The sequence below is a fragment of the Sphaeramia orbicularis genome, chromosome 15 (genome assembly GCF_902148855.1).
Source record: "Sphaeramia orbicularis chromosome 15, fSphaOr1.1, whole genome shotgun sequence".
Taxonomy (NCBI): domain Eukaryota; kingdom Metazoa; phylum Chordata; class Actinopteri; order Kurtiformes; family Apogonidae; genus Sphaeramia; species Sphaeramia orbicularis.
In genome coordinates, this window is record NC_043971.1 from 49,712,175 (window position 1) to 49,739,760 (window position 27,586).

Genomic DNA, 27,586 nt, shown 5'->3' on the forward strand with positions numbered 1-27,586 from the left:
GTCCAAAGGCATCAACATGCACATGGATCCCCGGTGTCCTCAGAAGACCCCAGCTCAGCCTGACAGTAAAGGTCAGCAGGTCTGTGTCAGGACCCGTTCCACCAGGGTGGTCAGGGTCTACATATGGACCAGTATGATCTGAACTGGATCAGAACAGAACAACAACTAACTATAAATAATGACAAATGGTTTTAGTTTAGAGTCAAACAAGTTAAATGACATTATGGAAATGTTTACATCTACTAACTATCCTTTAAAATAATGTGAATAACATGAACAACTTGAAATTTAAAACAGATAAACCAGTGGAATTGTACAAATATTCTGCCTCAGAGTGCTAATACAATTCCACTAGTTTCTATTCAGACAGTTCAGGTTGGTCATGTTTGTTCTCTTTAATCCACTTCAGATCACACTGGACTGAATGTGGAACCTCAAAGTAAAGCACTTTGACGTCTGTGTGTTAAATCATGACTGATTATTTTGGGCGTCGTCCTGAATGAAGCCCCGCCCCCTGGTTTCCTGTGATGATGTGTCAGCTGTCACTCATGTATTGGATCTAGGGCTGCACGATTTTGACACAAAAAAAAAAAATCCAGATTTTTTTCCTCTAAAAACTTGATTTTCGATTTCGATTTTTGGGTAAAACTACAAAAGACAACAGAAGTCAGCATGTCGTTTTCGTGAGCAGCCCACAATGCAAGGCACTGCTCTGACCTCAAATCTGTGATGGTATCATGTGATGAACCCACAGAAGTTTATTTTTTCTTAATTAAATCTTTATTGAATGAAGTAGAGTATAAAAACAATGTATACAACAAGAAAATAACATAAGTTTGCCAGGGGGAATACACTATAATACAATGTCCAAATCAGAGCAAATACTTATGTTTTTTATACCTTTTTTGTTTCCAGATTTATCTAACAGCTTTAAATAAAGTTCATAAAGTTCAACATCTTTCAAAAAATAAATATTTGGTTTTGTGTTACAGAATTTACCTTTGTGAATGAAAAATTTAGCAAGTAAGAGGACTAAATTAATTACTTTAAAAAAAAGTTTTTGTTTTTTTTTTCTTTTTGGGGTATCTGGCCCACAGAAATGATACCAATGTAAGTCAGTGACAGGCATCAGTCGTGCGTGCCTGGACCACGTAATGTGAGCGATCCCCATGCGGTTCTATTTAAACTGGGGGATCCGTGCATGGAACAGAACGACCCAGGACACGCTGGAGGGATTATATCCCTGGAGCTGGTGCATGTGTCTGGGCAGAGGGCTGTCTGGGCTCCTCTGCTGAGGCTGCTGACCCTGTGACCCGGACCCGGTTCGGAAGAAGACAGTACGGTACGGATCCGGGACAATGGAAGATGAGTGATCCCCATGCAGTTCTATTTCAGTTGCGGGATCCGTGCGTGAAGCCATGTCTTACATTGCTATAAGTACTGCAGGCTCATTAACACGTTTAAAGTCCAGTCATTACACGGACTTCTGTGACAGACCGCTGTCACTGATAGGAGGAAGAGCCTACAGTAGCCCGCTAGTGCGCGGCCTAGAGGCACGAGAGAGATAAAATCGATTTCACCTTTTTAAAAATCGTCCTAATAAAAAAATCCGATTTTGATTTAAAATCGATTAATCGTGCAGCCCTAATTTGATCTGGTGTTGGTCACATGATTTAAAGGCTCTGATGACTCCAAGGCTCTGGTGTCTATTTTCGTTAAATTATGAGGTTTTTTTTTTAACTAGGACTTTATTCTCATAATATTATAACTTTATTCTTGTAAAATTTTGACTCTTTTTGTATTTGACTTTATTCTCATAAAATTGTGGGTTTCATCTCTATATTTTACAACTTTATTCTTGTAGTGACAGTGTTTTTATTTTCTTATGTGGCCTTAAATTGCCGTTGTAATAAACTGAGACAGAATATTGGTCAAATTACACAGATTTTTCCAAAAGTAATTTCAGGTTGTTGATGTTATTCTCATTTTTTAAAGGACAGTCTGCAGTGGTAAAGGTTTTCATGATGCAATTCTATTAAATAAAGAGCCAAACTTGCAGGTGTCATTCTTATTTATAGGTATTCTATGATTTGATTGGACGTCCCACTGGTCCGTTCAACCTCGGCTCTTCTTCTGTGAAACCGAGGAAACGAGGGTCGGTTCAGTCCTGGTCCGACCTTGTCTCCGACACAAAGACGCCTGTATGTCCTGCCCAGTGGACGGTCCAATGAATGAAGGGACAAAAGCCAAGCTCTCCAACAGCCTGACGTGCATTAAACACACACCACAGCCTGAACTCAATGTCCTCTGCCCCCCCCACCCCCCCGCCCCACTGTCTGTCTGAGGCCAGATGGGGGGACGTTACAAGGCTGAAGGAAAACAGGTTGACTTTACACTTGGTCCCAAGGTTAAGTCTTAAAACATGTAAACTGATCCAAAGTTGGTCCAGATCCAGCAGTTCCACATGGACCCAAGTCCCGTTTAAAAGTGTCTGTGCTTAAACTAAACAACTGATCTGTGTTTAATACATGAATGAACAGGTCTGAGGAAGTACTGGCACTGTCACTTCATTATCAAAGTTAATGGTGCATTTACATATTTTAGTCCTTAAGCTTAAGTTGAAAAATGAGCCTATTTGATAAACAACAGATGAAACTTTCATTTATAACACTAATGTTCACTTTAGTTGGGTCTGGCCCAGTTGTTCATGTTTTCAGCAGTGATAGGAAGTGGTTCAGGGTCAAGACAAGTACTGCATGTGAAATCGTATTACAGAGGTTTTAAAGGCGTCTTGTTGCTTCCGTCCAACACACACTGATGCGCTCTCACACACATAATTGGATCATATCTGAGCAAACAGCAAATGGAAGTGCTTTGGACAGCGGCCGGCATTAAACGGGGATTGCGCGCCTTTCCAATGATAATCCAGCTGACATCGGAGTGTGTACGACCTCAGGCATCTGCACACACACACGCACGCACGCACGCACGCACGCACACACACACACACACACACACACACACACACCACGGAAACACACATGGCACATCACACAGGATACCATCAGATCGGACGCAGCCAAATGGACTCAAATACCAAAGATAAAGACATCCATGATGAGTCTGTTACAGTTTAAAGATGAAACTGGACATTTATTTATAGCTTTAAATGTGTGAAAAATGACCTAAAACTATAGAACATCTAAACAGTCTGTCTAAATCTGATCTCCATCCCATCAACATATTACATCCAAACTACTCCATTCAGTTTAAATATGTCCAGCATCAATGTATTAGTTTGTTTTTATAGAGAACACTGCACTATGAGTAGTTAGCATTAGCATCACCAGGCTAACATGTAAGACGGTCAGCACTTCCACCACTGCTCCTCAATGCTAGTGCTAGTGCTAGGTGCTGTGTGTGTGAGGATGAATAAACTTTAACCTCCTCATCCTCGTCTCCTCTTCCTCATCTCCTCGTCCCCTCTTCGTCTCCTCATCTTCGTCCCGTCTTCCTCATCCTCACCCTCTATTCATCATCCTCGTCTCCTAATCCTCGTCCCCTCTTCCTCATCGCCTCATCCTCCTCCCCTCTTCCTCATCTCCTCCATGTCCTTGTCCCCTCATCTTCATCCCCTTTTCTTCATCTCCTCCATGTCCTCATCCCCTCTTCCTCATCTCCTCATCTCCTCATCCCCGTTCCCTCTTCCTTGTCTCCTCCATGTCCTCGTCCCCTCTTCCTCATCTCCTCATCCTCGTCCCCTCTCCCTCATGTCCTCCATGTTCTTGTCCCCTCTTCCTCATCTCCTCCATGTCCTCGTCCCCTCAATCCTCGTCCCCTCTTCCTCATCTCCTCATCCTTCTCCCCTCTTCCTCATCTCCTCTTCCTCGTCCCCTCTTCCTCATCTCCTCATCCTCGTCCCCTCTTCCTCATGTCCTCCAAGTCCTCATCCCCTCTTCCTCGTCTCATCCTTGTCCCCTCTTCCTCATCTCCTCATCCTCGTCCCCTCTTCCTCATCTCCTCATCCTCGTCTCCTCTTCCTCATCTCCTCCATGTCCTCATCTCCTCGTCACCTCTTCCTCATCTCCTCCATGTCCTCGTCCCCTCTTCCTCATCTCCTCCATGTCCTCATCCCCTCTTCCTCGTCTCCTCGTCCATTTCCTGCTCCAGTTTCAGAGTCCTGAGGCTGATGACTTATGGACACACTTGACACTCCGTAGGGGACGATCTTCATGGATAAAGTCTCACTTCTCACTCCTTCAGTTGGTTCAGACTGAAGCCTTTGGACCATCTCATATAAAAACTCCACCAGATTTAACCTTTGACCTGCTGTTGAACGTCCAGACACCCAGGACTAAAACAGACCTCTATGATTAGAACATTCAGACCCTCGTACTTACATCATCTGTACTACAGCTGCTTGTTTACCTTCTGTCACCTTCACCTTTAGTGAACTGGTGTCAAACCAAACCAAACCCACACAGCCTTGTCCTGACAGCGTTGAACCGACCTGTCTGAAAAAGCCTCCATTTGTTTTTGGAAATACTTTGGATTCCACACGGAGGACGTACTGACAAGTACGAGTCCCTGCAGCAACGGAGAGGAAGAGGAGGAGGATGAGGAAGAGGAGGAGGAGGATGAGAAGAGGGAGGAAGAGGATGAGGAGGGGGAAGAGGAGGAGGAAGGGGAGGAGCAGTAGTGTTCACCTGGAGTCACCTCCTCCTCCTCTATAACTCCACACACCCACAGGCTGATGCAGACTTCTGATCCACTGTCAGCTTTAACTGGTATTAGTCTGTCATCAGTCTGTCATCAGCTGGACTCAGGTTTTTTTTAACCCTTCCATGTCTGAGTGTCTGGATCCACTCCGAAATAAACAGGTCAAAATGACCCAGGTTCAAATCAGTGGGTTTTATGACACTTTATGTCAGGTTAAAAATAATCATTTGTGTCATATTTTAGTCATAACAGAATGATTTCATGTTTGAAATATGTTTTCTTTTGTTTTGTTTTTTTTGCTGTGGTGCAGCTCCACTCCAAACATTTAAAACAAACAATCATCACTGTCACAATTAGACTTTTTCTACATATGTATAATATATACTAGTCCAGGACAAACGTCCTGCCCCCTCAAATGAAAGTTTGCGAAGCTTGGGGAGGTAGAGAAAAGATAAATGAGCATAAAGTTTCATTTTCACTTCTGTGGGGGCACAGTCCACACTACCCTTTTACCCCCAGAGTATTATAAGGAGTATGGAAACCAGCCAAGCCCTGGAGGTGGTTTAAGACCTAAAACCAGGGTTAGAGGTTGAACACAGCCCTTTACAAAACCTGATACCAACAGGTGAATTAGTTCCATTAGACTGGGTCTCTACTGTCCACCTGTGACCTCTGACCTGTCAAACACCGCATGAACACACTCACCTGGATTTTAACAGCGATGGACAAAGAGTTGAGTTCTTTATCCAGTTCTTTAAGAACCACCAGTTTCTTCAGAGTGAGACTGCAGAGTCTGTAAGAAACAAGACCAGGAAACACATGAATACCACACAATAAAACCAGGTTTAAGGCCAGTACACAGAATAAAACCAGGTCTAAGTCTAGGACACAGAATAAAACCAGGTCTAAGTCTAGGACACAGAATAAAACCAGGTTTTAAGGCTGAATCCCAAGTCACCCCTTGGCCCCTCCCCCTACCCTACTCTGACCCAAACCACTTTCATATGTGGTCCTAAATCTGACACAAACCACTTTCATACGTGGTCCTAAATCGGAGCGGAGGAAAACCATATTTCTTTCTGTAAACCCAGTGTGTGTCTGCGTGGTCTCATATTTCATCAGGACCGCTTTAGTGCATGTGGGTCACTTCAGGGTCACATTCAGTTTCAGACTCAAAACTGATAGAAGTCACATTTAATGTGGAATATGAACTAACACACACAAAAAAAATCTGATTTCACCCAAAACTCTGAAGTACATTAGACCTGCTGTGAACATAGTATTATTTTCACATTAGAATTTTTCATCCCATACATAAAAACGTGTTGATTTTCAGTGAAATCTGAAGGATGAAATGTTTGACTTACACGTTGATACCGATCCTCCTCCTCCTCCCTCCTCTTTCCTCCTCCTCCAGATGAATTAAAAACCTTAAAAACTCTGTGGGATTTGATGGAAAACTCATGGATTTGAAGCTCAAACTACAGCTGACTCTCAGACATATCAGGCTGTTCTTGGTTTGGATGCAGCACATACAGCAAATTGAAGGTCAAATAAGTGAGGACGGCATCCAAACTAACCCAAATACTCCTCCCACTTAATTTCAGCTGGTGTTTTGGATGCTTTTTCAAATGTTGAGCACATATATGATGAACAAGAGGCTGTAATGTGACACTAAATGATGCATTTGTAACTGAAATGTTCTTGCAGCAGGACATTTAACCTTCACAACCATGTACTGGAGCCCAAACACCAGCTGAAACCTGCAGTCCATGATCTGATATAGCAGGGTCCGACCCAGGTCAGTTCAATATGTCCAACCTGATCTGAAGTGGATCTCACCAAGGCAATAAGAACACAATAAAAGAGTAATAATAACTCCACATTTTCTTCTTGGTCTAATGTGAAAAGAAAAAATTACATCATACCTATTAATAAGGACTTTGTTTAGTGCAAAAAATAACATTAAATTATGAAAATATTCACATTTACAAACAATCCTTTTACAATAAAATGTGAACTACCTGAAATGACTTTATAAAATTAAATCCAGTATTAACCATATTCTGCCTGTTATTAAATGTTTTGTGTTTTGTATCTGATCTGTAATAAACGTGTAAATAATAAACTGAGGCAGAACATTGGTAAAATAGCACTGATTTTTCATCAGATATTTCAGTTTTTTCAGGTCATTTACATCTATTTTGTTTGGATAATTTGAAATTTCATTGGGTTTTTACCAAAAAGAGAAAAAATTGGAGTTGTCATTATTTATCTACATAATATAATGTCAATTTTTTTTTCACATTAAACCAAGAAGATAATTTGGAGACATGAGTTTGACACCCTTGACTGTTCTTTGTAAATTCATCTGGTGGGTCAGACTAGAACCTTTGGCGGCCTGGTTTTGGCCCCCGGACCACATGTTTGACACCTCTGATCTAATAGAACATGAAGCACGGCTGTAAACGGCGTCATAAATGTGTAAAACGGTGAAATAACCCCATCGCTCCCATATAAAAGTCCAGCTCTCGGTGCAGGATATTGGCTCATCTGCAGAAGGATTTAAAGAGAAAAGCCCATGTAGGTCAGAAGGTCCCAGGGGACAGAGTCAGCTGGAGATACCTTTACAGAAAAACAAACAGAAGAGAAGAAGAAGAGCAATGGAAGAAGGAAAACAGAAAAGAAGAAGAGCAATGGAAGAAGGAAAACAGACGAGAAGAAGAGCAACAGAAGAAGGAAAACACAGAAGAAGAGCAACGGAGGAAGAAAAAAAGAAGAGAAGAAGAGCAACAGAAGAAGGAAAACAGAAGAGAAGAAGAGCAATGGAAGAAGGAAAACAGATGAGAAAAAGAAGAGCAACAGAAGAAGGAAAACAGACAAGAAGAGAAACGGAAGAGAAGGAAAACACAGACGTGGATGAACCCAACACATTCATCTTCATCTCAAACCCACCCACCTGTCATCACCACGACGACGACACCCAACACGTCAACACCCTGTGCTCCTCTTCCTCCTCCTGACCCACTTTCAGTTCCACTGCTGTGGTCTGAACCTTCTGTCATTAGGGTGAGTATATTAAACACACTTTAACCCTCTGGTGTCCAGGTGAATATATTAAACACACACTGTACACTTCATCTAATTAAAGGTCAGATTATTTTACAACAGCAGGAGGTTTCGAGGAATTAGTAAAACGTCTATAGATTTCACTTTCACTTTTACGTGATGTACGAGTCGGGTTTTTTTCAACCCACAGGGCTTTTGTGGAATTATTTGACCCAACCCAACCTGACCCGTGAGTAACCCGCTGATGTGCTCATCACTAACATACAGCACAGAACGCACCCCCATATAACCCCTGGACAGACATGTCCGTAGATGCACTACAGCAGTGGTAAACATATGGGCCACGGGCCAAAACCGGCCAACCAAGGTTCTAATCTGTTTCACAGTATGAATTTGGAGAGTGTAAAATTATATTTAAGTTATTCAGAGTCAAAGGTGTCATAGTTGTTTTAGTTCAGGTTCCACATTCAGACCAACTGGGATCTACAGTAAAATAATAGAATAATAATCTAGAAATAATGACTACACTTTTAAATCAAAATTTCCTTGTAAAGAGTCAGTATCGGATCGGTATCAGATCAATATCAAATTAGTATCAGATTGGTATCGGATCAGTATCAGATCGGCATCAGCAAAACTAATCCTAACAAAAAACTGGGTTGGAAGCAAAAAAAAAAAAACAGATTGGGACATCACACATCACTAATTTCCTCTACAGGGTGTTCAGAAAAAAGTGAAGAATGAATGAATGACTGACTGAATGACTGAATGCTCATCTGTGTTTATTGTCCATATCATTGTCCTTTGACACCAGCGTCCTGGGTCAGTTTTCATGCTTCAGTGAACTACACTAATTTGAATTGTGCAAAATAAAAGCTCATGGAAGTGTAAGGGTTTAATCTGAGATCTGTCCCATGGAGGACCAGTTCCACTGGTCTGTTATTTCATACAGAAAATAGGACAAAAATAAAGACATGTGACCCTCCTCCCATCCAAACACAAACCTGACATGAACGACAGGTTGAGTGGAAACAAATGAACCAAACATTTAAGAACAAACGAATACTAGTCCAACTACACATGTCAGGTTGGTCATATTGTTTTTATTTATGTATTTATTTGTATTTATTGTGAAAGGATAGTTTGTAAATGTAAATATTTTCATAGTTTAATGTTGTTTTTTTCACATAATTTCTCTAGAAGAACATGTGTATTTGTCATTATTTATGGATTATTCTAGTACTATTTTACTGTAGATTACACTGGTCTGTAAGTGGAACCTGAACTAAAATGGTTTTAACTCTTTTGACCGTTCGTGTCCTTCAGTGTCATTTTACACTGTCGTCCCTCGGGCTGGAGTGGAACCTTTAGCGGTCAGATTTGGTCCGTGGTCCGCATGTTTGACACCCCTGGTGGTGAAGTATGAGTCAGACAAACTGCTGGAGTTGAAGCACAAAGATGTTGGAGTGTAAACAGGGGCCTGTTTTCAGTCCAAACTCCTGTGGGATTTGGACGATCCAAAACCAAACACAACAATTCAACAGGATCAAAGTTTCCAACACATTTATCAGAGACGTCTGAGGGATTCAGAACCCACATGGATTATGTACATTTCTATTCTGGGATTAGAGTTAAATGGCATGAAGTAAGACAAAAGTCAGCCAGAGTAAAAACAGATAAACAGGAACAATACAGGGGTCAAACATACGGCCCACAGGCCAAAAGAGGATGCCAAAGGGTCCAATAAGGCCCACGGGGTTTTGGTGGTGGTTTGGATGTGGATCAGATTGATGGCACACAGCGGGGGGGTGCTCTGATTGGACACTTTTTTCACAATCCGAGGTTGTTTTTAGGAAATGTGGACGGTCGATCCACAGTTATACGAGTCCATTGGCTGGTGTTAGCCTGGCTGGTGTTCAGATTGGACCTCTGTCAGCATCGCTGGTGTTAACATGGCCGGTGTTAGCATCGCCTGTGTTAGCATGGCTGGTGTTAGCATAACTGTTGTTAACATGGCCGGTGTTAGCATGGCTGGTGTTAGCATAACTGTTGTTAACATGGCTGGTGTTAGCATGTCTGGTGTTAACATGGCTGGTGTTAGCATTGCCGGTGTTAGCATGGCTGTTGTTAGCCTGGCTGGTGTTCAGATTGGACCTCTGTCAGCATAGCTGGTGTTAACATGGCCGGTGTCAGCATCGCCTGTGTTAGCATGGCTGGTGTTAGCATAACTGTTGTTAACATGGCCGGTGTTAGCATGGCTGGTGTTAGCATAACTGTTGTTAACATGGCTGGTGTTAGCATGTCTAGTGTTAACATGGCTTGGTGTTAGCATTGCCGGTGTTAGCATGGCTGTTGTTAGCCTGGCTGGTGTTCAGATTGGACCTCTGTCAGCATAGCTGGTGTTAACATGGCCGGTGTTAGCATGGCCAGTGTTAGCATGGCTGGTGTTAGCATGACAGGTGTTCAGATTGGACCTCTGTCAGGTTAAAGTCCATCGCAGATTGGATTTATTTAAAGGGCTGAGACCTGATCTGGCGGAGGTCACCGGATCCACAGGGAAATCTATCAGAGGGAACCGTTAGAACGGATCTGCAGCCAATCATGCCCATGTCAGATGATAGGATGGATTTATTTTTAGCTGTGGCTGAAAGTTGATGAAACCACATGGATATTAGACGGTAAATAAGAGACGTAGAGAGACAAAAACAACAGAAAAGACAGAAGACGCTCGTGTTCTTTTGTGATTCAGTTCTTATTCTGTAAACTTTGGTCCATTTTCATTCGGTTCTGATTAGAGCTGTGTGATGTGATGACCATATGAGATGGTGAAGGATTAGAACATATGGATGATCCGACAAAGCACAGACATTTGTTTGTTTTGTTTTTTTAAATTTTTATTAATATCTGGTATTAATATCTGGTAGGATAAGTTGTAAATGGGTATTATCATATTAGTGTATATAGGAAAAAGGATGCGTGATATTGTTATATTGTCGTTGTTGTTATTATTATTATTTTGATATTCATGCAAAATAATAACTGCTATATAGTGATCATAAGGAATAGTAATCGGGGATAGGAGTACACAAGTTTTTACCTCTTGCTACTCCTTTTCGAGCATGTATAATTTAATTTCATTTGTTTTATTCATATTATTATTATTTTTATTATTATTATTGCTTATTTATTTATTATTACTATTATTATTTATTTATTTTGTTGTTTGTTTGCTTATCAATCATTTATGTACCAGTACTTATATTTTGTTGGTTGATTTCTGTTTTGATTTCACTGTTGACATGTTCAAAATAAAGATTCCATTCATTCATTCATTCTCATGGTGGAATGGTCTACAACCTGAAGTAGTCAGAGCCATAGAGAATTCAACGGCTGTGGGTGGAGTTATAGGAGACACAGACACACCACATGGGTTCACGTCCACATCACATGTTGTTGTTTACATTTTAGTATGTTTATGCTCTTGTCACATGTTCCAAAATGCACAAACTATTTAAATTAAAAATGTTCTGGAAGGTTCTGGGGACTAAACAGTCTGTTTTATTTTTTCTTTACGGCTGTGTTTTCCAGAAGGATATTGTTTGGTTGGACTGTTCAGAAACTGGCAAATTAGTCTCAAGATCAGTGTAAAGAAATGTGATAAAATTGAGATTGTTATTTTATTTTTAAAATTGTGATGTGATATTTTTTGCCACATTGAACCCCCCCCCCCCAGATCTGAGCCATTAATACAAAAAGAACTACATAATGTAAGACGGTTATTTGTGATTTTAACTCCAACCCCATTTAGAGTTAGAACATTCACTTAGATAATAATGGTGAAATGTAAATGAATAAAAGGGTAAATTCAGTCAAACTGGACATTTTGTTGGTGTTTTGGCTGAAAATGGGAACAAAAGTTAAAGTTAAGATGAATATTGTCTAAAGTCTTTGAACCCTTAAACCCACTACAGCTGCTTCACATTCAGCTGGAATTAAGTGGTTTATCTCCATTTATTATAATAATATCCTCTGTACTGAATTAAGTGGTTTATCTCCATTTATTATAATAATATCCTCTGTATTTTCCATTTTTTCAGTGTAAATCCTGTGTTTTTCTGTATTTAATTCACTGATCATGTAGATGTTCATTAAAGTTTAGAGTAAATTCAAAGGTTATTATCTTACAAACAGAAAAAACTGAAGAAAAAGTGAATTTTCTTTATTAACTGATCATAAACCCAGTGTTTCCACTGTCATTGATCCAACTCCATGGGTTTATTATTTTTTTCTTCAATTTCAATCAGTTTGAGCCTTATTCTCTTCTTGTTGCTTACTATTTTGTTGATTTATTATTAATTTTTTCACTTTGGCTACCTTTGTTCATTTTGTTGCTTTTAAAAAATTTTTTTTTATTTAATTTAGTTGGATTTTTTGCTTATTTTTTCATTTTATTTGGGACTTTGTAAAGTTTTTATTGATTCCTGTTCATTTTATTGGATTTATTGAACATAAACCCAGTGTGTCCATCCACTGGCATTGATCCAACTCCATGGGTTTGACAGGGGAATCAATTTTGGAGAAGATGACGGTGTTTCCACGGTAACTACGGAGCCTCTGAACGTCCAAATATGGTCATATCTGATGACCATGAAAAATGGTAAACAGACTGAACTTATATAGCGAATTTTCTACACCTTCATGGTGCCCAAGGCGCTTTACAATTCCTCACATTCACACACGCACTCATATACCAGCAGGCGGCTGCTGCCATGCAAGCAATTTAGGGTTCAGTGTCTTGCCCAAGGACACTTTGAAATGCAGACAGTCGGAGCCAGGATTCAAACTGCCGACCCTTTGGTCATTGGACCAACTGAGCCACAGCCTACAATGAAAAGATGAAGAACTGTATTTGACACCAATTATTAACATGGATTGATAGGATTAGTGGATCAATAGGTATTAAACAGTTTAGATGGTTCTGGTTGTCAGTCACTGTTAAGGACTTCAAGGGTTAAAGCAGACAAAGAAGCTCCTTTAACTCCATCATCATTTTCCAGGGAGCGTTTGACGTTACCCATCATGCCGCTGGGCTGTGAGTTCATGTGTTAGAATAACACATACAGATCTGTTTGGAGGTGGAGTCAGTAAACGGTGCAGCCGCTCGGTAGCACATGGATCCAGTTTTACCGTATGGTGAGGATGAGTCACCAGAACAGGAGGGGGGAGGGGGGTAGGAGGATTGGGGGGGGGGGGCTTTAACGCCGTCTCTATCCCATCAGTCCTCTGTGTGTCTGTGCCACTGGATTCACATGTAATTAAAAGGCTGCAGGCGCTGAAGGGTCACCAAGGGAACGGAGGCTGTTTTATGATCACACACACACAGGCGTTAGCGCTGCCGCCGCCTTGACTCGGAAGTCCGACCCGTAGCCATCTGTTCTGGCCCGGTTCCAGTCCGTCCGTACGCTCCATCCACCCAAACACCGACTGCAGCCACGCACCAGGTTTGGATCCAATGTACGAATGATGGAGCGAAAACAAGTGACAGACCAACAGCGGGTCAAGGAGAATTCAGACGGATTCAGAAGGAACGGCAGCGGAGGGGGGAGGGACCAAAACAAAGCATTTTACCAAGGCACAAATGTCAAAATACACAACGATAATATGATAGGAGGACTTATTTTCTCAACGCAAACAGAAGAGGAGGCTGTAAAAGAACTGGACAAGAGGAAACAGACAAGAGGAAACGCCTCAGATGATAAAAACGGAAAATGATGAAACACAACTAAACAAAACCAGTCAAAACAAAACCAGTCTAATACGGTGGAAAACAAAACAAAACAAAACAAAAAAAACCTAAACAAAACCAGTCAAAACAAAACAAAACCAGTCTAATACAGTGGAGTGGAAAACAAAACAAAACAAAACCAGTCTAATGCAGTGGAAAACAAAACAAAACCAGTCAAAACAAAACAGAACAGAACAAAAACAAAACAAAACAAAACAAAAAACAAAACCAGTCTAATACGGTGGAAAACAAAAACCAAACAAAACCAGTCAAAACAAAGCAAAACCAGTCTAATACAGTGGAGTGGAAAACAAAACAAAACAAAACTAGAAAAGCACTCAGAGAGCGCAGACCTCCGCCAAGGCAGATCAGTTCCCTCCCCCCCCCCCCCCCCCCGATCACCACCAAAATTTAATCATTTGTTCCTTGTGCCAGTATCAACATTTCCTGAAATTTTCATCCAAATCTGTCCATAACTTTCTGAGTTATCTTGCACACGGACAGACAGACAGACCAATGCCAGCAAAAACATAACCTCCTTGGTGGAGGTAACAAAACAAAATAAAACAAAACCAGACTAACACTGTGGAAAACAAAACAAAACAAACCAGTCAAAACAAAACTAAACAAAAAACAAAACTAAACAAAAACAAAAAACAGAACAAAACCAGTCTAATACGGTGGAGAACAAAACAAAACAAAAAACAAAACAGAACAAAACCAGTCTAATACGGTGGAGAACAAAACAAAACAAAACAAAAAACAAAACAGAACAAAACCAGTCTAATACGGTGGAGAACAAAACAAAACAAAACAAAACAAAACAAAACAAAACAAAAAACCAGAACAAAACGTCTAATACGGTGGAAAACAAAACAAATAAAACTGGTCTAATATCGTGGAAAACTAAACTAAACTAAACTAAACTAAACTAAACTAAACTAAATATAAGAAGACATTGTTGTCTTCTTGTCCAGGACACTCATGAAAAAGAGCTTTTTAATCTTAATGAGTCATTTTTTCCCACTTAAAATAATAACACTAAACATTTTTTAAAAAATGTTAAAACACCGTCAGTCATGTGTATATGAGTATGTCAGTTCTGAAATTAACAATAAATGACGTTAAAGTCGTGTTAGTTCAGGTTCCACATTCAGAACAATATGATCTGAACTGGATCAGAACCAGGAGAATAAAATAGCATAAAAACAGAATAACCTGTGCATAATGTCAACTCTTACTTTTCGCTATGTTTAAGAATGAAAGATGTAAAATTACATGATGAAAATGTTCACGTCTGCAAACTATTTTAATTTTTAATACTATTCTGTCTCAGTTTATCGAAAATACACAAAACTTTTGGTAATTTAGAGAGAAACATGAACACAACAGGAAAAAAATAACCATATAACAACTATGAGCAAAATAAAGAAAAACAACAGGACAACTGACAAAAATGAGCAAAAATTTGAGAAACATGAACAGAATGAACAAAAAACACCAACAAATATGATCAAATTAAGCCATGATAAGAGCAAAAACATGCATAAAAATTTGAGAAACACGAACAGAATGAACAAAAACAAACAAAAAAAGCAAACAGAAATGATGGAATTTAGCAATAAAAAGAAGAAAAGTGTGCATAAAAAGAACAAAAACATAAGAAACATTAACATGATGTTAAAATTGCACTTAATTCTCTCAGGACATTTCATATTGTTTATATTTGTTCAGGTTTTTCACTTTTTTGTGAAAAGTATAGTTTGTAAATGTAAACACCATCAATGTTACTTTCTCTTTTTTTTTTTTTTTTTTTTTCATTAAAACAAAAAAATACATTTGCATTTGCCATTATTTGTTTGGTTATTCTGACAGTATTTTCCTGGTCTGACACTTTAGATTCTATTTGTCTGGATGTGGAACCTGAACCTAAACGATTGTTCATATCTTCAGTGTAGTTTTTTATTTTCTATAAATTCCTCCCGTGGGTCGGATCGGACCCTTTAGGGGGCCACTTTTGGCCCACGGGCCGTATGTTTGACACCCTTGGTCTAAAACACAGCTTCATCCTTCATGTATGGTTTAATTCACATGTTGACAAATTGAGGCCGGGGGTGGGGGGGTGTCCTAACGGGACCACCCCAACACACCGTTATCAGGCCGAGTGGGTGGAGCTTGCGCAGGCTCCGGGTCAGTGTTTCTGTGAATGAGCGGTGCACAGTGAAGATAAGTCACATGTTTTCAGTCTGTTTTCCACCTGATAAGACCCAGAGGAAAGCCCTTGTTTCATCTGGGTAAAGTCGACCGTCACCTGAAACACCCCTGTGAGCGGCGCCAGCGTCAATTTAAAACGACTCTATCCATGTCCTCACGTAGCCTCACATGCACAATGCATTCAGGATAATCAGGACAAATCAATGACGGCGGGCTCAGACTAAAGCCTGGGTCACTAACATGCACCACAACACATCGACTCGACCCCATCCCAAAGTTTTCCATGAGTTTTCAGGGACTGAGACGAGAATTCCAGAACATTTAAGTCCATGAACAGAGGTGGAAATGTACGATGAACACTACAACGGACTGAGGAGGCGGAGTCTATTAATGTGGAGTCAAAACGATGCAAAAATCTACTGTTTATGATCAAATAACAAGATCCACCTAAACTCTACAAACCTGAAGTCAACCTAATTTTACATTTTATTATCTGACAGATCATCCCCTCTGATTTTCAGGCACATTCACCTCAGCTGTGGTTGTTAACCCTTTAAATACTACCATTAGAACAGGTTTATTTATGTGGTTTTTGTAATAAAAGTGTCAGAAAATGTCTTTTTTGTCCAATTCTTTTGTACCTTTTTTCAGGAAGAACTTAACTTTCAGTATCTGTCCATTAATTATTATTATTATATGCAATAAATGATTAAAACAGTGTGTTATAGTAAAAAATTAAAAAAAAAAAAAAAAAAAAAAAAACTTGCATGTTTTATCAAATTTATGATAAAAACCAACTGTAAATGTTGATAACTAAACTTTCTGAGTTTATCTAAATACCCTTTCCTATATTTTCCATGTGTTGAGCCATTGTAGTTGTTCTAGATCATTGTGTGTCCATGTTCTTCTTGTTCTTTGGTGTCATTTGGATCCAGTTGATAGTCTGAGTTCACTTTGTGTCTAGTTGTAGACAGAGCCCCTCATTTCACTGACAAAAACATCCATCAGCTGATTCAAATACACACACTGGATCTGTCTATGAACTGGAGAGATCTGACTATAGATTTACACATATATACAAATATACACACATTTAGAGAAGATTTACACACATATACAAATATACACACATATAGAGAAGATTTACAAATCAAATACAACTATCAATCAACTATACAAACCACAAAAATACAGAGAAAAACAGGGAAAAAAGGTGATAAAACACACTAGTAGAACAGTCCAAAACAGCACTATCACTATTATTTACTATTATTTACAAGAATTCAACACTAAAACACCAGTAAAATGCTGCTAACAGTATTAACCATCTCTCACTGACTGCACTCTGCTGCTGTCTGCTCCACCCACTCATAACCATAATGTCTTCTATATCATGTGAAAGCTGTGAATCTGATGCTTTCAGATGTTGAATATCATCAACAGCGATAACAGTTCAGGTGGATGTAAAAACACACATGGTCTGAAACAGATTCAAACGGCCTCAACAGGATGAAGCTGAAGCTAAAGCTGAAGCTAAAGCTGAAGCTGAAGCTGAAGCTGGAGCTGAGGCTGCAGGACGAGTGTCAGAAACAGACCAAACAGACGCCGCCCGGTGAATCCTTAGACTTTATCTGTGCTGCACAAACACTAGTCCTTATCAGTCCGTGCACTCAGACAACTGTGGTCAAATATTTAGTCAGAGATAAGAGACGTGTGATCAGTGTTGGACACACTTTTAAACACACACCAGAGCTTTAACACACACCAGGAAAAGAAGACCGCTTAAACACTGCAACTGGACCAAAGCCTAGTGGACCAGAACCACCGACGATAGAGGACAATCTGCTCCAGTTCACCTGGACATCAAACGCACCTGAACCAGACCAGACCAGACTGAACTACACCAGACTGGAGCAGACTAGACTGAACCAGACCGGACCAGACTGAACCAGACCAGACAAAACCATACACACACACACACACACACACACACACACACACACACACACACACACACACACATATATATATATATATGTATATATATAAAAATTTCTTTCCTGACACTTTTTCTTGGACTTGAATGCAACTGTACCATCCCATAATTTCCCTCTGGGTTTAATTAAGTATTGTGATTGTGTTTCCAGTAAGTGATGGAATGTCAGATGGAACAGATGGATGTGAGGTGGACTCATGGTGGACTGGAGTGGTCCATGGTCCCCTTTAACCCCGTCCTGACCTCAGTGAGTCCAGGTCTGGTTCTGCAGATCCATTAAGGAGGTTTTTATTTGACCCAGGTCCCAAAGCCCCGGTCTGAGCCTCAGATCTGAGACCATGGACCAGAAGGAGGACTCATTAAAACTGAACAGAAGACAGAAAACTACAAGCACAGAGCGTCTGCATCTGATGAAACAGAATCTGTAAGACGTGTAAATATTTCACTGTTTCACTGAAATTACTCCCAACAGAAAACTGCGATCCAGCTTCATCATTTGAAGTAGATTTATCTAGAACAGGTTCCACATTCAGCCCAGTATGACCTGAACCGGACCGGACCAATAATACCGAAATGAAATACAAGAAAACATGTACACTGGAAACAGTCCAATTACATGATGAAAATGTTCATGTCAATAAAGGATCTCTCCAAAAAATCTGAAGAACATCAACAACTACAGTGGACTGAAAATACACACAACAGTTAAGAACGGACAGAAGATTAGAACAATTAACACTGATTTATATTAAAGACAGTTCAGGTTGGTCAGATTTGGTCAGGTTATTCACATTTTAGTGTGAAAAAAGAGTCTGTCAAATATTTTCATGTAATTTTACTTTATTTATGAATTGGACACATCAACAGGTCAGTTTGGACCCTTTGACGGGCTGGTTTGGACCCTTTGACGGGCTGGTTTGGACCCTTTTTAACGGGCCGGTCTGGACCCTTTGACGGACCGGTTCGGACCCTTTAACGGGCCGGGTTGGACCCACTGACAGGCTGGTTTGGACCCTCTGACGGGCTGGTTTGGACCCTCTGACAGGCTGGTTTGGACCCTCTGACAGGCCGGTTTGGACCCTTTAAAGGGCCGGTTTGGAACCTTTTACGGACCAGTTTGGACCCTTTTTAACGGGCCAGTTTGGACCCTTTAACGGGCAGGGTTGAACCCATTGACGGGCTGGTTTGGACCCACTGATGGGCTGGTTTGGACCCTCTGATGGGCTGGTTTGGACCCTCTGACGGGCCGGTTTGGACCCTTTGACGGGCCGGTTTTGGCCTGTGGGCCGTATGTGTGACACCTCTGATGTAGAGACTGTCCGGTGTCTCCAGAACAGCTGATCTGTCCCATGTGGATGTTTGTGGTGAAGACTGTGTCCTCCTTCAAGGCCTGTAGTTACTGTGGTTATTTTCAGACCAGTTCAGCGATAACTGATAAAAACACACTTAAGGCTGAGAGTCGACAAAGAGATGGTGACTGGTGACGACCAGTGGGAAACACGACTACGCACAGGCCAGGGGTTGGTCAGTGCATGTGGAAACAGGACCAGGGATGCTTTAACCCACAGGATACGGAACCATTTCACATCAACACTCGAAATAAGACCAAAAGATGAATGATCCTAACGTGTCCATATTCACTGAGCCTTCGACTGACAAAATAATATATTCAATGACTCCTCTGGAAAATCAGAAATGTCAACTATCATTTATAACAACAGTAAATAATGTGAACAACAAACACATGAAATGACCAATCCAGATGCACATCAACACAACAGAACCCAGAACTCTGTAAGTTTATCCAATGTTTTGAGCATCATTTCTAGGGCTGGGGAAAAAAATCCATTTGATTGATTTTGGATCAATTCTATTTTAATTTTCCATTATCAAGTAATAGTGGGTTAGATCGATTTTTCAGGGTGGGACTGTGAGTACCTGACCTGGGTACCGCCAAGGGGTGGATGGCTCCATCTCATGGGCCCCTGGGGGAGACAGGGCATCTCAAACTTACTTGCGATGGTTCTGGTGCAGGAGGGGTGTGGAGGAAGGGTGGGGAAAACCCCTCAGTGAGAGGTCCTTCTGGCCTCAAACTACAACCCACAGCTGGAGTTTCAGGCAGGTTTGTGGAAGCCGGTTGTTCTAATATGAACTTGAATCCACACTCAGCTGTAGGTGATAGCCGTGGCACCATTAAGGGGGGGTAAACATGACAAATTCAAAGGCCCAGCATCCCCAGGGGGCCCATACAGCAGTGGAGTGGGCCCAGAGAGTTAGAGGAATAGGAAACAGTCTTCAGTTTCACTTTCACTTTGCACCACTCCAACAGTCACAGACCAGAATATGTCCATATGTGACCTGGATCTGATCTGTTAAAGATAGTCTGAACAGCACTAATCTGACCCAGACCACTTTCATGTGTGGTCCAAAATCTGACCCAGACCACTTTCATATGTGGTCCTAAATCTGGCCCACACCACTTTCATATGTGGTCCTAAATCTGACCCAGACCACTTTCATATGTGGTCCTAAATCTGACCCACACCACTTTCATATGTGGTCCTACATCTGATCCGGACCACTTTCATTCCATCAGGACCTCTTTAGTGCATGTGGGTCACTTCAGGGTCACATTCAGTTCAGACTCAAAACTGATTGAAGTTGCATTTAATGTGGAATATGAACCAACACAAAAAAATCAGATTTCATCCAAAAACTTGAACTGTACAGTAAAACCTGCTGTGAACAGAGTCTAAATAGAACCAGCTGGGACCAAAGGCTGATGTTTGTAAAGGCAGGCTTTAGTTCAACTCTGTACAGTAGATCATCGTCAGTGGTGGTGGGTGGGTGGGTGGGTGGGTGGGAGGTTAGTGTGGGGGGTGTGGGGGGGTGTCTGACACGCTGCCTGAACACAAACACACTGGAGTCGTTGTTGGGTCCATCCCCTCGGATCACTGCACAGCCACTGTCGACGGTACAAAGCAGGAGGAAGTGGAGGATGGGGGGGGCAGTGATGTAACAGAAGGCTGAATGAAAGGACACCATCTATGCCTGGAATGTGCTGGGGGGTGGTTGGGGGGGTTGGAGGGGAGGGGGGGGCACTTAAGAGTCATGGTTTGAGTGCTTTTAATGTGCTCAATGTGTTCAGACGTGGATGCATTCAGCCTGAACAGAACACAGCACATGAGATCCTCAAAGAAACCCTGTCATAAATGGGCCGTAAACCCAACCCCCCCTTAGTGCTAGTCCGGGTCCCGCTGAGGAACGCCACAGCACTTTGTTCTTCCATATTCCTATTATTTCTTCATGTCCACTTGCATAATTCAGCCCAAACAAAGGGCGTACGAGTGTAAAAGCTCCTCCTCCTGAATCTTTCATTCCACAGTGAGTGGGTGGAACTCACATCAGCTCCGTCAGCATAAACACAAACGCTCCCCTCTCGAATTCAAAAATCACCCTATTTATAGACTTTTAATTTAATTGCAAATGAAGAAGAATGAAGAAAAAGCAGCAAACAGTGGTGTATGTGCTCTAATCCACACCCACTCCGCCTCCACAGATTCTGTCCGTTTTGTTTTTAATACACAGATGTTCAATACACCAAGTAATTAAATAAATAAATTAGATAATATTCTCTCCTTCAAGTGTTCGAACGAAGGTATAAGGATCAGGCCGAAACAAAATCAGGATTATCATTATTATTAGAATTACATTATGTCTTTTTTTTGGGTCTATTTTGTTCACATTCTTAAATAAAACACTTAGAATCTGTCAGTGTTTGGTTGTTTTATATCGGGGGGGTCAAACCTACGGCCCGTGGACCAAAACCGGACACCAAAGGGTCCAGTCCAGCCCATGGGATGAATGTGTGAAATGCAAAAATGACACTGAAGACATTAATCCTGTTAGTTCAGGTTCTACATTCAGACCAATATGATCTAAAGTGGATCAGAACCAGGAAAATAAGAACAGAATAAACAGAAATAATGACAAATACACATGTTTGCCCTTGTTTTAGTGTAAATAAAATAACATAAAATGAAATTACATGAATATTTTTCCTTTTACAAACTATCCTTTAACAAAAAATAAAAATAACTTGAACAAATCTGACCAACCTGAACTGTTTTCATATAAATCAGTGTATTTGTACTAATATTCAATCTGTTCTTAACTGATGCGTGTATTTGTAGATCCACTGTATCTGTACGATAGAATGAATAAGTAGAAATGATCAACTGAGGCTGAATATTGGTAAAATTACACAGATTTTTCTTGATAAATTTCAGGTTATTCGTGTTCACATTTATTTTAAAGGAAAGTTTGTAGATGTAAACATTTGCATCATGTAATTTTACTTTTTTTACACTAAAACATAGAGAAAAGTGTGTATTTGTCATTATTTCTAGTTTATTCTGTTCTTATTTTCCTGGTTCTGATCCACTTTAGATCATATTGGACTGAATGTGGAAACTGAACTAACATCAGATTAACACTTTTGTTATTCTTGTGTATTTTGATTTTAAAATGTATTTGTATAATTGTAAAACTTTTGTTGCATGACAAATGTCATGTATTCGTGTTTTTCGTCTTATTTTTGTCTTTTATAATATTTGTGTCTCGTTGCATCTTGTCACTTTGTTTTCATTTTGTTTAATCTTTTAAGAATACATTTAAACATTAAATCACCTAATTCCTTCAACTTCCACTCATGAGCAGAAAGCAGCCACATTTTATTTAGAAGAATATAAATACCATTCTGTACCTATTCCATCCAAATATTAGTACAGTTTTGATGTAGTATTTCCTTTAAATATTGCTCTATTAAAATAAACCTGCAGTATATTTCATGACATTAGTGTTCTAACTAATAAATAAAACCTCAGTGATGGTTGAACTAATGCCCATGAAGTCAATGTGGGTCCTGGGTGGTGCAGACTAATCCATGGGGTGGTGCAGACTAATCCATGGGGTGGTGCAGACTAATCCATGGGCCCAGTGGATCAGGTTTATCATGTTCACACACTGGGATCAGAGCTTAGTCGGCACTTAGACCTGCACGTAAAAGCTATTTTAGACCAAATATGTGCGTGTGAGCCAGATGGACATATGATGGTCCACATGAAAGATTAACCCAGGACCAGAGGAAGACCAGAACCAGAGGAAGACTAGGACCAAAGGAAGACCAGGACCAGAGGAAAACCAGGACCAGAGGAAGACCAGGAGCAGAGGAAGACTAGGACCAGAGAAAGACCAAGACCAGAGGAAGACCAGGATGCACTAGCATGACCAGAGGAAGACCAGGACCAGAGGAAGACTAGGACACATTAGAATGACCAGAGAGAGACCAGGACCAGAGGAAGACCAGGATGCACTAATAGGACCAGAGGAAGACCAAGACCAGAAGAAAACCCGGACCAGAGGAAGACCAGGATGCACTAACAGGACCAGAGGAAGACCAGGACCAGAGGAAGACTAGGAGGGACAAACGCAAACATCAGATTAACGAGGCGGCAGCGGAGGCGTGGTCCGAGTCAGAGGTCAGCCGTCAGTGGTCAAACACAACCTTTAATCTGACTTGACTGTAGTAATGACCAGTCAGGCACTGATACCCAGAATGCAACACAACAGATGGTGTGAACTCATTCATCAAAACAAGTGTTTCTAATAAGATGGCGCAGATAGCAGGTCATGTGACCAGGATCAAAAGGACCAGCTATGGCAACAATGGCTCGTTCATGTCAAATCAGAGACAAATTCATACAGACGAAGGTTTAATGAGTTTAAGGGTTAGTGTTCGATTGGACAGGAGATGGTAGAAAACAGCTGATCAGTGATTTAAAAATGAATAAAATAAATCAAAAGGAAACAGTGAGTTGGGTTTTTTTGAGCTGGTAGTTTTCCTTACAGTCATTAATTCCACTTGAGAAGCTGAATATTAAAAACACTCACAATCTGAGCCAATTTCTGTTAAAAACATCCAATAATCAACCAAACTGATCAATCAGTCCCAGTTAAAACAGAAACATACATGATTTTAGGGCAAAATTTTTATTTTTTGGACTTCATTTTCCCTGAAATTCAGTAAAAGCTTAACATTATGAATTTGTAAAAATAAAAACAACTCTGTCTAATAAAAATATCAACAATCACATAAATGTTTGAAAACCATAAAATGTGTGAATGAGTCCTGACAGACACGGATCAGAAACATCCTCAGAATGAGACTCACATGAACTCAAACACCCTGTGATCAGTCTGTCAGATTTTACTGAAGGTCTGAACGCGTCTGGAATGCCAACGCCGACGCGGAACGAAGACGTAACGGCGGAACAGGAAGTGAGGACGGGTGTCAGGGCCCAGGTATGAGGTAACCCCGAGGGGAACGACAGCTGAGCGAATGAACCGGATGTCTCCAGGAATGGAGGAGGAGGAGGAGGAGGAGGAGGAGGAGGAGGAGGCGCCGTCACAGCTGAGTCCAGATCTGTGATCATATGGCGAGTGTTGACGCTTATGTAAGACCACACCAGAGCGCCACAGCTTTTACTTCTGCTTAAGCCTCTGTTTTCCTGAAAACAGTGACAGAGTCCACGCACAGAGACGGGCTGAAACAGGGGTCCGACATACGGCCCAGGGGCCAAATATGGGCCGCCACAGGGTCCGATCCGGCCCCACAGGAGGTATTTATGAAAACTACACAGAAAATATTAACAATCAGTGATGCTGAACTAGTTTTAGTCAAATCACATCAGCGTTTATGGACCCACCAGAAGTACACAGATGACAGAGAGCAAAAACTAAAAGAAACAGAAGACAGAAAATACATAATAATAACTAGAAAAGCACTCGGAGAGCGCAGACCTCCACCAAGACAGATCAAGACAGATAATCATTTCTTCCTTGTGCCAGTATCAACATTTCCTGAAAATTTCATGAAAATCCATCCATAACATTTTGAGTTATCTTGCTAACAAACAAACAAACAAGCACGCAAACACACAAAGCAAAGCGATCACAATACCTCCTGGCGGAGGTAATAATAATAATAATAATACCAAAATTTCTTCTTGGTTTTATGTAATAAAAACAATATATTATACCTATAAATGAAAACTCCAATGTTTTTTAGTGCAAAAAATAACATTAAATTATGAAAATATTTACAATAATAAACTATCCTTTAGCAATAGAAGGTGAATAACCTGAGCAAATATGAACAACCTGAAATGTCTAAAGCAACTTCAGTCTAATTTTACTAATATTCTGTCTGTTACTAAACGTTTTGTCCCTTTGTATCTGATCTGTGATGAGCATGTAGAAATGATACGATGATACATAATAACTCTGTTATTTTTCTTACGAAATTTAATTTTTTTCAGGTTATTCACTTTTTTGGTTGGATAGTTTGTAAAGGTCAATATTTTCATAGTTCAATAGGGTTTTTTTGCACTAAAACAAAGATAAACATTTGTATTAGTCATTATTCATACATTATTCTGTTCTTATTTGACTGGTTGCCCCGTTTCAGATCCTACTAGTCTGAATGTGGAACCTGAACTACAGTGAGTTGGACTCTAGTCTGGAGTGTTCAGGGTCACAGAGGAAGAAGAGTTTAATCAGAAACAGAAGAACAGGGGGGTTTGTTTACACAGATCACAAATATTTAATGGAACTAATGTCAAGACAATTCAATGACTTATTAAGAATCAAATATAATACGACTTCATCATCTGTTTGTTTGTTATTTTCATACTTTAAAAACAATGAGCTGTGACTGATTCATTTTCTAAGTTTTAGAATTAAATCGTTACAAAAATGAGGAAAACTCTGAGTTCTACATATTTACATTTCTCTTCAGTATCTAAATTCATCTAAATCTGACATATTTCTGGGAAACAGACTCAAAGTTTTTAATTCTCTGGGAGTATGTGAGGATCTGAAACATCTGATCCTGAATGTGGATTTACAGTTTTATTCCAGGGCGTTAAAAACCCACCCTGGAATAACTTCAGTTGAATGTGACATCATTGGTGTGACATCATTTGTGTGACTGCAGCTCCACCTGTTTGTATGTCTGTGGTGTGCATGTGTCCTCCAAAGACATTCTGTGTCCTCTGTCTCTTTGTCCACTCTCATTCCAGCCTAAACCTTCCTTTAACGTTCTCCTTCTTCTGTTCTACTTGTGTGAATATGTTGCTGACATTTCATTTCCTACCCCGTAGATCTGCATGACCTACTTTCAGCCCCAAACTGCAGATTTCACTAAAAGGTGAGGAGTTTATGTCCCTAAAACATAAATCCCATGACAGTTCTAGGTTGTTCTTGACCGTGGGAATGTGGTGTTTAAGCTCTGAAAAATGCACAAAATAAAGAAATAATGAAGCAAGTCAAACCTGATAGAACAGCAGAACCCTGGAGGCCCGCTGGCATCTAGCCCAGATAACAGGTGTCAGACCCAGGTCTGTATTTAACACCAACTGAACCCTTAGATGAACCAGTGTGTGGACCCAACACCAGGTCTGAAGGACCCGGGTTCAAAACAGTGGGTTTATGACACTTCTGTCATTTTATCACATTAAAAACAAGCATTTCTATTAGATTTTGGTCCATAAAAGAATTAGTTCATGTTTGGAATGTTTTTCCTTTTTTACATTTTTAACAATTTTAGAGTTTTTTTTTTTTTTATTTGAAAATTTGAGAAGCACTGTATATGTAGTATATAATATATTTGTATCTAACAGCAGTAGAACAATAACGTGTTTAGTGAGTCCTTTGGTTAAACTGTTGAACGAGTCAAAGGTTCAGATGTCATTCTACTCTAAATGAACGGGGGTCAGTTCATTAGGCAGAGAGCTGTGATCTGTACGGTTCATTTTTGAAAACATTCCTCCATTTGTGCCTAAAACAGTGATGGGGGTCATTATGACCCACCTATATAGGCTTAGGGTAGGAATAAAAAAAAACTACAGCTACACCAGATCTATAAAAGGTAAATTAAAGATTTAAATGTCATGATGTTAACACATGTTTTTGTTGAATATCTGGAATACGAACTTCTCATTCCACAGATATTCTAACAGAACCACCTGACCAGGTCATTTGGACCCTCTCATCCATCTAAGGGTTCATCCGGGCTTGGTCACCTGGTCCAGTCCATCAGGGCCATTTCAGTTTCTGCTCTTTGTTCAGATCAGTTCAGTGTTTCTGGATCTGGGCCTCAGATCCACCGCTCTGGTTTCAGGACCTGATCCGGGGCCTGTGTCGGTGTTTTGCACAGATCAACAGCTCTTTTGTTCAGCTCTGACCACAAACTGATGAGGTCAGCGGCCTGTATTTGTAGTGGAAACACACCACAATAAAAGCCACGGCAGCGATCGGAAACGCAAGGACCTGTCACGGACTCATCCAATCAGCTGACTCCACCAGGACAGCAGCGGAACGCAGGCATCGATGACCCCATAGAGTCTGGAGTGACCCACTGATAACCGCAGATGCCAACAGACACCACCTCTGACAGGTTAAGCCTCAAATGCACAATCCTATTAAGGTGGACAGACCTGACAGGGGCGGCGGCGAGGCATTTACGGCTCAGATCAATGGCTTCACTTCTACCAATCTGTCTGGAGCCAACATTAGAAGAATTATAAGACCACATCAAGAGGAAAAATATGGACTTTTCAACAGTACGAATACACTCAAATGTGGAGAAAATGTCAGTGTTGTGTATTTATAGGTGGGGGAGGGGCTTATGTAAGGCCGCTCAACATGATTCATGAGAAAAAACCCAAATGAACGAGACAGTA

The 27,586-nt window shown here is 40.5% G+C and overlaps 1 pseudogene; it reads right to left on the reverse strand.

The window, feature by feature from the left end:
* The window catches only part of LOC115433900 (phosphofurin acidic cluster sorting protein 1-like), an 81,086-nt pseudogene that overhangs the window by 38,664 nt on the left and 14,836 nt on the right, over positions 1-27,586 (reverse strand).